Here is a 12,322-nt window from a genome sequence, read left to right on the forward strand (position 1 = left end):
AGGGAAGGGAAGGGAAGGGAAGGGAAGGGAAGGGAAGGGAAGGGAAGGAAAGGGAAGGAAAGGGAAGGAAAGGGAAGGAAAGGGAAGGAAAGAAAAAAAAGAAAAGAAAGAAAAGAAAAGAAAAGATCTTACATAAGCTATCATATAACAAAATGTTAGAAAACCTTTAACAAAGATCCTAAAAGTTTCCAGAGGAAAGAAGAGATTATATATAAAGAGTTAGAAATGAGAATAGCATTGAATTGATCAACAGCAGCACCAAAAACTTTAAGGAAGTGATACCTTGGGATGGCTGAGGAAGCAGTGGTACCAAATCATCCATCAAGTTAAGAGTAGAACACAGACTTTTAGAAACATTTAATGTCCCAAAACGTATCTTCTACACATCCTCACTTAGGAAGCAATTACAAAAGAAAGGAGTAAACAAGCAAATGAAAGTGGAACATAAAATACATGCACAGCCCGGAAGCCTCTGTATGTATTCTAAATATTAGTCCATCAGGTGTTTGCATAATTTCTGTGGTTTCCTTTGTCATTGATTTCTTGTTTCATGATCTGATAATATGCTTTTGATTCTTTGTATTTATTTCAGAATTATTTAGGAGCTAGTACAGTAGGTGGTCAATTTCAGATAGTTCTGTGTGCTGCTGAATGTGTATTCTGCTGTTGAGTGGAACACTATAGATAGCTACTAAGTATATTTGTTCTAAGTTGTGGTTCAACTCTGATATTTGTTTGTTGATTTTTTTTATCTAGTTGATCTATTTGTGATAGTGGGTTATTGAGGTCCCCCTCTGTAATTGTGCTGAATGTTTATTTGATCTTTTATGTCCAGGAATGTTTATTCTATTTATTTTTGTTTTTCTGAGACAGGGTCTCACTGTGTAGTTTAGGCTGGCCTTGAACTCAGGGCAATCCTCCTGCCTCAGCCTCCTGAGTGCTAGGATTACAGGTATGTGTCAACATGCCCTGCTTTAGTAGTGTTCATTTTATGCAGTTGGGTACATGCATATTTGGTGCGTATATACTTATAATTTTTATCTCTTCCTGTTTAATTGTTACCTTAATCAATACATTGTGAACTTCACTTCTGACCAGTGCTCACTTGTTTTGAGGCATCTATGGAATGGAGTATTGTTTTCCAACCTTCAAATTTTAATCTATGAATTTCTTCTTAAATTCATTGTGCTTCTTGTATATAGCATACTGTTGGGTTTTGTTCTCTGATGTGATCTATTCATCAGTGTCTTTTGACTGGGGAGTTCAGACCATTCACATTGAGTGTTATTACTGAACAGTATTGACTCATTCCTGTCCTTTCTTTTTTTTTTTTTTTTTTTTTATACCTGTCATTTCTTTACTTGCCTGTTGCTGATTGCTTTTTGTTCTTCCCTCTCTGCTTAACAGTTTACCCAGCCTGGTGTACCCATTCCATTAGATTTTTTGGCATTGTTGGCTTTGTTGTCTCTTTCTAGGATTCTTTGAGAATTTTTTGGAGTGCTGGGTTGGTGGTCATGAATTTAAGATGCTCTTTTTCATTGAAAGACCTACTTATCAATTTTGAAAGATAGTTTTGCAGGATATATTAGCCTAGGTTAGAAGCTGTTTCTTTGAAGGCTTGATAAACTTCACTCCAAGATTTCCTGACCTTTAACATTTGTGTTGCAAAGTCTGCTGTGATCATAATGGGCTTTTCTTTTAAGTGACTTTTCTTTAAGAATGTTTGAAAGTCTGTTTTTGGACATCTGAGATTTTGACTATGATGTGTCATGGAGAAATTCTTTTCTGATTATGACTATTTGGAGTTCTATATGCCTTGCTTGTCTGTATGTTAAATTCTTTCCCCATTCTTTGGAAAGTTTTCTGCTATTATTTCTTTTTAAAAAAATTTTTTTTTATTTTAAAGAGTAAAAGAAGGACAGTATAGCAATAGGGAGATTCACCGAATTATGGACAAAGTGGTAAGACATTTTCAGTGGTTGTTATTTTACCTATTGGTATCTTCTAGATAGTTTCTCAGGAAAACAGATAGACAAATAATAGTGAGTTACAGACAAAAAGGGCAGGAAATTATTAATGGTTGTTAAACTATAGCTTGGTTTCTCCAAAGTGGTCTCTAGGGAAAACAAATAGAGCTATACATGAGTGATCAATCAAATACTCATTGACTATTCTCAATAGTTGTTGAAAACACATAGTAACAAACATACATCCATTTACAAAATAGCATAGGAACAATACAAACATTATAGAGTTATGGACAGATTGGTAGGAAATCATCAGTGGCTGCTGCAATACATATTGACATCTTCAAAGTGGTTTCTCAGGAAACAAAGATATGCGGGAAAGATCCAACAAGTAGTTACAGCCCAAGGGTTGCAGAAATAGCGGGTTACCTCCTCATCAGTGATTCCCCTCACTGAGGTGTGACGGCTGGAAGGTGGGCCAGGACTGAAAAGAAGGACCGAGAGACCAGCACCAGTGTCCAGCAATGGGCCCTCCACTTTTTCCTCTATAGTCATGATTTCATGGGGCTCCTCCTTGAAGACAGTGGTCCAGCCAGAGGGAGAAGGCAGAGTATGCCCTGGGCCCCTTCATTCCTGCTGGACCAACTGGTAGGAGGGGTCTGAGCCCCGGGGGCCCCTGCTCCAGAGGGCAGCCCGACCTCCAGTGGCCACCCCCACAGTTAGGGCATGGCCCAGGGGGCCGCCCAGGGCAGTCCCTCCCGAAGTGGCCCAGCCCCCGACAGTGGCAGCAGACAAATGCTGTCGACGAGCCCCCGCTGTCGGGGGCTCTATCCTCACATTGGTTACTCTTGCTGCCCATACTTTTGGTAGAATTATTTACTTCCTGGATTTCTATTTGTGCTTTTTTGTGGACTCTAATTCTTTTCTAAACTGGTCATTCATGTTTTATATTATTTTGTTCAGCTCAGGTAGCTTTCTCTCAGTGTCTTCTGTAAGTTCACTTATCATTTTGTTTTTGTGCTCCATGATCTGTTTAGTTATATCATTTCTGAGCTTGCCAAGTACCTTACCAATTTGTTTTCATCTCCTATCACTTCATATAATTCAGCTGTTTAGCATTTGACTTTCTCCCCACAGATGCCCAGTGGGTCATCTCTGGGGGAACTGGAAGTTCTTGTAGTATTTTGTTGCCTTGTTTCCTCATGTTTCTTTCTGCGTGTGTGTGCCCCGCATGCTGAGGGTTAAGGGTTGGTTATATCGTTATTATGTTGTGGCTAATGCTGAGATCTCTTTAGTTAGTGTCTGTTTCCCAGTCATGTACAGTAGGAATAACTAACCATAATCTTTTGCTTCTGTCCCAGGATCCAACCACCTATATCAATTTTGGAGAGGGGAGGGGAGAGTCCAGTGTACTTGGTCCAGCACTTCATTCTCCAGAAATGAATGACAGCATTGTTGATGACCCAAAGACAAACCAGATATTGGCAGACAATGAAATCCAATTAATAGGAAAATGCCAACTTGGCAATATTAACAAAATCATCAAGAATCAAAGACAAATGTGATATTGACACACCACACCATAAGGACCAATAAAAGCTACACTGTGCCACCCTTAACAACAGAAGAGACCTGTGATTATAATATAGACACAAAGGCAAACCAAATATTGACAGTCGGGGGCTGGGGATTTAACTCAGTGGCAAAACACCTGCCTGGCAAGCGCAAGGTAGTGAGTTCGATTTCTGGTACCGGAAGAAAAACAAAAACAAAAACAAAAAAACCCAAAACCAAATATTGACATCTGGTAAATATCTACTAAATGAAACAACTATACCACCATTAACAATAGAAAATAATTGAACAAAAACAGCATAGGATCAACTAACTTAAAGATTAATAAAGCTTAATAGTAATACTAATAAAAATGGAGGGAGTAGGGAAAGGGGAAATGAAAGAAGTAAAATTTGCAAACTAAAGAACAGGAAGACAAGGAGAGCAAAATGAGATAAAGGAGCCTATTAAAGAATAGAAAATTAATAGAATTAGATAAAAGCAACAAAAAAGAACAAGCAAGAAAAAAGATAAAGCAAAATTTAAAAAAAAAAACTCAAAGCAAAAAAACCTATGAAGAAAAAGAGAAGAGAGTCCAAATAATTCCTCGATGCTTTTGAAAGAGTAGTTTCTTTCCAGGGTCTGCAGTATTAGAATCCACCAAATACGAGGGAGGGGCAGCGAGCAACTACAAGAGCTACTTTGTTTTCATGCCCACACTTTGGTCAGAGAGCGTGGACTCCTGCTGTCCTTTTCTGCTGGGTATGGTGGGTCACTGGTGTCACTTGAGAGCTATACTCGCTCCAGCCACTCCTAGTTCCACGTCCCTCCGTGTGTCGCCTGATGGCCTGTTGGTTTGTGGACTGCTTCCTCTGCTCCAGGGACCCTGTCCAGATACCCCAGGTATGGCCGCTGTGCAAGCCTAAGTGTGTGCATCCCTGTGTCTTAGTTACTTCTCACGGCACTGAGGCACAACACCCAGCACCCACAACCTAAGGAGGAAAGGTTCATTTAGCTCACAGTTCCTAGACGTTTCAGACCACAGCTGGCTGTCTCCAAGGCAGGGTGGCATGGTAGAGGAGAAAAAGCTCGTGGAGGGTGGCAGGAAAAGAGAGAGCAAGGGAGGAGAGGAGGGAGAGAGAGACCCCCTTCCAGGCCACCCGCCAGGCTGCACTCCCAACCTCACACCCAGCTATGAGCCCATCCATGGATTCATCCAGTGATGGGCACCAAGATCCCATGATCCAGTCACCTCCCAAAGCCCCACCTATGGGTGCGCGAGGCTTAGAGGGACATCTAGATAGAAGTCACAATACCCGGACCACACTGGCAGAGCGCGAGCAGAGCGCTGAGTTCTGTGGTGGGTGTGGGCGGCGGGGCAGGTGTGTGTCAGCCCCAGCCGCAGCTCCCACCCACACAGCCAGCTGCTGCTCACTGCGGAGGGCGGGAACCCACCGAGCTTAAACTTCTCTAGGGTCTATGTCTCGCCCACGCCCCCTCTCCCACTGCCTCCTGTGGCTGTCTCCCACTCAGTCCCTGTGCCAGGGGGACACCAGTGACCCTGAAGCTGTCATTCTGCAGCTCCTGACAATCAACCTCTTGCCAAAACGGCTGCTGAGTAAACCCTCTCAAACGTGGCCGCTGCCCGGGGTTTTTCTCCAACGCCCTCCTGCCACGCGGAAAGAGTCGCTAACAGAGTAAGGCCCGAGCTGTGCTTGCGGGTTATAACCGCGGGCTTCTCTTGGGCGCCCACTGGAGCCTGGCCGGCAGCTTCTCCTGGGGCTGCCACCCCTGGGGCTCGGCTGCCTGCAGAGGAAGCCTCCCTCCCGGGGAGCAAGTGGAGGTCAGTGCCGCAGACTGCTTCGTTCTCGCCTCTGGGCCAGGCTCAGTTTCTCCAGCTTCTTCGCAGTTTCTACTTTTCCGGTCAGCTTCCTCCTGGTCCTTGCAGATCTACTTCTGTTTTCTCCACCCAGCTGTTTTCTAGGAGTCTTCACTCCAGGCCGCAGAGAGGCTGTATGTGGCTGCTTGTCTTTACTCCACCGTTTAGGGTCTCTGTCGTCCCCTCATTCTAAAAGGCTGACTTCAGACTCCTTGTATCTCACTTTCCCTTTCTCAAGAGTGGCATTTCTTCTTTCCTTTTCTGTGTAGGTGGAGCTGGGAATTCAACCCGAGACCTGAACATGCTGTGTAAGCAGCCCACCACCGAGCTATGGCCTCAGCCCCACTATGTTTACTTGTTTGTTTAAGATTAGCCACATCGGGACGGGATAATGCAGATTAAAAAAGAAGTCATGCGCCCCCTGAATGAGTATTAGGCCCAGCTGTGTGCAGGATTCAAAAGGAGACCACAGAAGGATAAGTAAGACTTCTACTGAAGAAGAGAAGTGCTCCCCAGCCGAGAGAACACCTGCCCTACCTCAGAGTTTTAGCCAGGGTTGGCTGTCTTAAATTTACTCCCAAATGTCAAGCATTTCTTCTAGGCCCTTATATTCATATTATGTCTGAGATGAGAGTTCTTGGAGCAGGCACAAACAAAAAGCTTACAAAGATTTGGAAGGTGTTATGAGCGGGTAAATCTTGTTTGCTATGATAATTGGGAATTCATGAGTTTGGGGAAAGTCCAGGTGCTATGTAAGAGGCATTCAAGTAAAAACAAAATTTAAATATTCTGCAGACGAAACAAAACAGCTGGCTCGGTAAAGTCAATTTATCACATTACTCTTTAATCCTAGAGATTAAAGTAGTTTTTCTTGTATATCAGATATGTAAATAACAGAAAATCAAAAGTAATTCAGAAGATGGTCTAGGTAGAGCATGACTTACCAAAATCCTACATCCTTAGGAGAGGCTATTTCTGCAATTTTAGAGAACCTGTGAATTGAAGAATTCTGGTTTTGATTTCTTGTTTTAATGCTTCAAATCAGCTTTGGGCTGGAAAATATAAAATATTCCTATGGAAATACTTTTGAAAGGATGGAGCTTTTATCCTATAGGTCAAATGTCAATTGCTAAGTCAGATAGATCATGTATGACAGCTCAACCATTTAAGGTATTTTATCAGGATGTAGTGATGTCTCATTTTGTCCCATGTTATTTTCATCTTGAAGGAAGCAGGTATCAGAAGCTGAATTTATCATCTAAAACTTCCAAATGAATTCTTAAAAGTAGAGAACATCTTGTCAGTTTTTACATCTGGAGGAATCTTTTTTAAAAATTTTAAACATTAAAAAACTGACAAAACCAAAATGCAGACAAAAATCAAAACAACACAAAACCAACAAAAATGATACATGACCTCATAACAAAATGATAGGAATTAACCATGGTTGCTACATTACATACTGTTATCTTCAACCAAGTTGCTCAGTCCACCAGACATAAGAATGCAAGATTGATCAAATAATCAAAGACAGTAACAAGTAAAAAACCAACATAACAAAACAAAAAACCAGCACCGGAAATGATGCAGAGCTTCACCATACAGGATGGTAGGAGTTCAACAATGGTTCTCATACTACATATTGTTGTTTTCAGATCAGCCATTCTGATTACCAAATTCAAGTGTGCAAAATTGGTCAAGAAAAAAAAAATTTACGCATTGACTGTTCCCTTTCAATAAACCACAGGCATCAGCAATACACTTATCCCAGCTATTCTTAGAAGTCTGGAGGAATCTTGTGGAGACTTAAAGATACAAAAGCCTCATAGTAATAGAAACATGATATCACTTGTCCTTATTACAGTGATGCACAGAATAACCCTGAAGGCCGATTGCAGCAGCTTGTAGAGTTGTACCTTATAGCCCCCGGGCTAAAGGTTTGATCCCTGGGTAGCACGTTTCAAACCTAACCTGGTGGGAGGTTTTCAGGTCGTTGGCAGATGCCCTTGAGGGACTGTGGGACCCTGATCTCTCAGTCACCTCCATTTTTGGATTGATATATAAATATTTTATTCCACTATGTGTTTCTGTCAAGATACACCACCCTACCCAGAGCAGTGGGGCTACCCAAGCTTGGACTGGAAACTCCAGAAACACATGCCAAAATAAATCTCTTCCGTTCATAAGTTAATTGCCTCATGTCTTTTGTTACAGTAACAGAAAACTAATACACTTTTAGAGGTTCATAATGTTGGTAAGAATGTAGTTTTAAGGTAGAAAATAATTAGATAAAATAATCAGGAACTGTTCTCTCAAGATTTAAATATCAAGGAACCCAAAATCAACAATACTTGTTATTACCTAACTTTGCTTATAAAATCTTCGTAGAACTCTCCTAAACCTTGATAGAATACTGGCAAATGCTAGAGTTCCAGGAAAGACACCTTTTCCAGTGTCCCAGAAACTGTAAATTACATTTCCTTGAAGAACTAAAATGAAGTCACGGGGTGAGGAGATCCTATTTATTAAGGGCTGGCTTCCGTATCTGCTGTTCCGGTGACTGTAGGTTTTCTGCCGAGCCCAAACTTTGGCCAGTGGAAATTACTGGATTATTTCAGTGCAAATGGTATTCGCACATCTTGCCCTGCTGAGTGTTCATAATCAATAGGAAAATGTGAGCCAAACGCAACAAGAGCGATTTCATCTGGAAAGAATGGCGAGGCCGCCATGTAAGCAGAACATGGACTAATAGAGCCACCTAGTGGTGCCCAGATTGCTGCTTGGCCCTTGAAGATGGTAATTTCACTGTTGTATGAACATTGCTGAAAATGTAAGGAGTTAAACACCATAGTAAAGGAACAAAAAGATAAAAACATTTACTGAAAGACTTTTTCTTTCTTTCTTTCCTTTTTTTTTTTTTTGCCTTTTTGAGACAAGGTTTCACTATACAGTTCAGGCTGGCCTTGAGCTCACTTTGCAGCCCAGGCGGGCCTTGAACTCACAGCAATCCTCCTGCCTCAGCCTCCTGAATGCTGGGATTACAGGCATGTGCCACCATGCTTGGCAAGACTTACTCTTTCTAAAGCCATAATCCTGAAGGGAATTTGCAGGCACTCATTTATTTAAAGTTTTTTTCTGGAATCATAAATACAGCACACTGACATATTCCCTCAGTGCTTATCATTTTGTTCAATTTTCATCTCACAGATATGCCACAGAGCCCACAGAATAATGCACTGAATGAGCTGAAGTTAATTTCTCTCCAGCACATAGAGTAACTCAGTGGATTAAGAAGTCTGGTTAATAGAGGTTAAGTGAGAATGTACTCTGAAAATGAAAAAAGGGAAGGAGAGAAGGAAGGGAGGAGGAGAAAAAGAGAGGAAAAAAGTGAGGGGGCAGAGAGAGAGAGAGAGAGAGAGAGAGAGAGAGAGAGAGAGAGAGAGAGAGAGAGAGAGAGAGAGGAATGAGACAGAGAGAGAGAAAGGAGACAGAGCCAGCATACCAAGCAATTAAACACTGATACTGATTAAACACTGATACTGCAGAGACAGAGAAAACTGATATTTCCTCCCTGCCCCAAAAGCCTCACAACCTAGTAAACCTAGGACAGAGATAAACAAGTGGCTATGAACTTTAGAATAGGGATAGAGGAAGAGAGGGTTGGAAAGGTCTGCGGCTACTGCAGGTAGACTACTTGGAATTTCGGGTTGAGGAGCTTGAACCCCATGAACTGGGAAAACTGTTGACAAAGATGACTAGCAGTCAGTATAAACTAGCTTTGCAACAGGGAGAAACTAAAACAAGGACGGCTGACTGCCTTTAACAGTTTATGGTAGGGTTTCAAGCCTCAGCCAAGAAGAGGCAGTGAGATTTAAGAGGACAAAGATGTAATCACTTTTACTTATTTTTTTAACCTTTCTAACAAGAGAAGATATGATTCCTAGAAGATATCACCAAGTGTCAAAGACAAGCCAGCTTAATAAACCTATTTTCTTAAACACATATTGTCTTAGTTATGTTTCTCTTGTTGCTGAGACAAAATACTCAACACCCAAAGTTAAAGGATTAGCTCACCCAAAGTTTAGCTCACACATTGTGGAGGTTTTAGTCCATAATCAGCTGGCTCCAAGGCAGAGTGGCTCATGGCGGAGGGGCAGCAGTTCATGGTTGCAGCAAACAGCAAGAGCAACAAGAGCAAAAAGGGGAGGGGAAAGCCTCTTTTCCTCCCTTATACTGTATGCAGGCTCCCCGCCTAGAGCCGCTCGCCCAATCCCAGCACTAGACAAGCAACCAATCACAGACTCTAGATTCAGCCACCTCTGAAAAGCCTGCCCCCTCCAAGATTGCATGAGGCTTTGGCGGGACATCCAGACACAAACCACAGCGCATATATAAAACATTTACTTTTTAAAAAAGGAGTGGTTCTAAAATTCTGCATGATGTCTACAGAATGATGTATTTCTTTAAACACACTTTTGTTAGGAATTTAAGCATATTGTCCATGACATTTTTTATAAATGATGAGATTAATCATCATTGGAGAGGTTGGTAAACAAAGTACAGCTTTCTTATCTGTTCCATGTATCACATTTTAAAAAAAAATCAAACATTCAAATAAAGACTGTGTGTGTCTTTGAAAAGAGTTTTGCCACCTTTCTAGTTGAGAGGGAATCGAGAGTTCCAGGCTGCAAAGGTGAGCAGGCTGACTGAGGACTTGATGCGAGAGGGAAGCACCAGACAAGTGAAAGCTTTTCCTGGAAATCACATCTCTGCAGCAAATACTTCCTCAGCATCATTCCAGCTCTTTCATTTTAGGACATCTTGTTGTTGTTATTCCTTTTTTAAAAAAACAGGATCTCATTTTGTAGCCCAGGCAGGCCTCAAACTTGCAGTGATGCTTCCCCCCCCACCCCCCGCCCCCAGCCCTGCCTCAGCCTCCCGAGTGCTGGGATTACGGGAGTAATCCCAGTAATTACACCACCATGCCCGGCTTTTGTTCCTTTTTCCTTTTTCTGTTTTGTGGTACTTGGGGTTGAACCCAGGGCCTCATACAGGACAAACACATGTTCTACCACTGAGCTACTCCTCCCCAGCCTTGATGTTTCTTTTACTGTTGCTCTTTAATTTTTACAGAGCTGGGGGTGGTGGCCTATGCCTATAACCCCAGCACTTGGGAGGCTGAGGTAGGAGGATCGTTGTGAGTTTGAGACCAGCCTGGGCTACAAAGTGAGCTTAAGACCAGTCTGAACTACATAGCAAGACCCTGTCTCAAAAAGACCAACAAATTTTTTTTTTTTTTACAAAGGAGAGACAAGTCCACCCCAACATGTTCTACTATAGTACAGAAGCTGATCTAATAAAGCATTCATTCAGAAGAACAAGTTAACTGTCTGTGTACTTACACAGAAATGGCTTTGTTCTTGATGCATTTCTACAAAAATAACAGGCAGAAGGAGATTGGATATATTTTGGAAGAAACAATTGAACATATAATCTAATAACAGGACAGAAGTATCAGAACTGCTCTACTTTTAAAAGCTATAAAGGCAGGGGTGGGGATGTAGCTCAGCTCCCTGGCAAATGCAAGAACCTGAGTTTGATTCCTGGTACCCCAAAAATATGAATAAATAAAATAAAATAAAATAAAATAAAATAAAATAAAATAAAAGCTATATCGGTCCCCAGCCTCGCAGGCACCTGGGAGGAGGGCTCCCAGTGCCAGGGAAGTCACATGGCGGCTCGCACTGGCACACGCAGGCCCACAAACCAGCCACCACCACACAATTCAGAACTATCGTGGCACAGAGAAGCCATGACACAATTGGCCCACCATGCACCGGCTGCGGAGACCCGCCTGCAGACGTGCATGAATCATTCCAACATGGAGAAACCCCTGGGAATACATGCCACACAGTGGGTTGCTCTTGCCCCTGCCACTGAGAATCAGAAATGTCCAGAGTCAGCAGAGGAGCCGCTGCTGAACCCTAAGGACTCGGAGAATGTGACAATACAGACTAAGCCCAAGGAGTCAGAGGTCTAGTGGACTGGTATCACAAGAGCCATTCGGAAGCTGTAAATCAGGACCTTGCACAATACCTGGGGAGACCCCCCGCCCCCGAAGCCATTCTTCCCCTGACAGTACAGGCTGGGGTGAAGGAGCATGTAGAGCTCTGGAGAGGTCTGCACTGAGATTCCTGCTGCCTGTGATGATGGCTAGGGAGAGGACACTAACTGGTTGTGCGGTCCCAATGCGATGGGAGGCTGGAGAGAAAACGCTACAAAAAATGGCTTTAGCCCCAGATGGCTCACTTGAGATGTTAGTAAGAATTGCCTCCTCAGTATTCTATAGCTGAGACGAGGAGGAGGCCAAGGAGAGAAAACAAAGAGACCGAGAAAAAGCAGCTCCTTTTGCTGCAGCACTAAGAGAAACAGACCCTAAGTCTGATTCTTGGGGCCCCGAGAAGAACTCAATGACTGCATTCATCTGCTACTGATATTAAAAGCCAGGCCACCACAAGAGGAACTGCCCTAAGAGGCCCCCTGGGCCATGCCCTGAATGCAAAGGAGACCACTGGAGATTGGTCTGTCCTCTGAAGTGGAGGCCCCAGAGCTCAGACCCATCCTACCAGTTAGTCCAACAAGGAATGAGGGGGCCCGGGGCATACTGACTTCTCCCTCTGGCCAGACTGTCATCCCCATGGAGGAGCCCTGGGTAATCACGACTATGGAGGAACAAGAAAACAGCCTGTTGCTAGACACAGGTGCAAATCTCTCGGTCTTTTTCAATCCTGGCCTTCCTTCCAGCAGTCACACCTCAGTGAAAGGAGTCACAGGAAAGAAGGTAATATGCTATTTTTGACAGCCCTTAGGCTGTAACTACTTGTTAGATCCTTCTTGCATATCTCTGTCTTCCTGAGAAACC

The 12,322-nt window shown here is 42.9% G+C and overlaps 1 long non-coding RNA gene across 1 annotated transcript; it reads left to right on the forward strand.

Moving 5' to 3' along the window:
- Positions 1–1,857: 1,857 nt before the first annotated feature.
- On the forward strand, positions 1,858–3,586 carry LOC102007630. Its single transcript, XR_262943.1, has 2 exons — positions 1,858–1,961; positions 3,329–3,586. It is a non-coding gene; the product is annotated as an uncharacterized LOC102007630 (long non-coding RNA).
- Positions 3,587–12,322: the final 8,736 nt, after the last annotated feature.

This window comes from Chinchilla lanigera, unplaced genomic scaffold, assembly GCF_000276665.1.
Source record: "Chinchilla lanigera isolate Chin_1 unplaced genomic scaffold, ChiLan1.0 scaffold00056, whole genome shotgun sequence".
NCBI classification, from domain to species: Eukaryota; Metazoa; Chordata; class Mammalia; order Rodentia; family Chinchillidae; genus Chinchilla; species Chinchilla lanigera.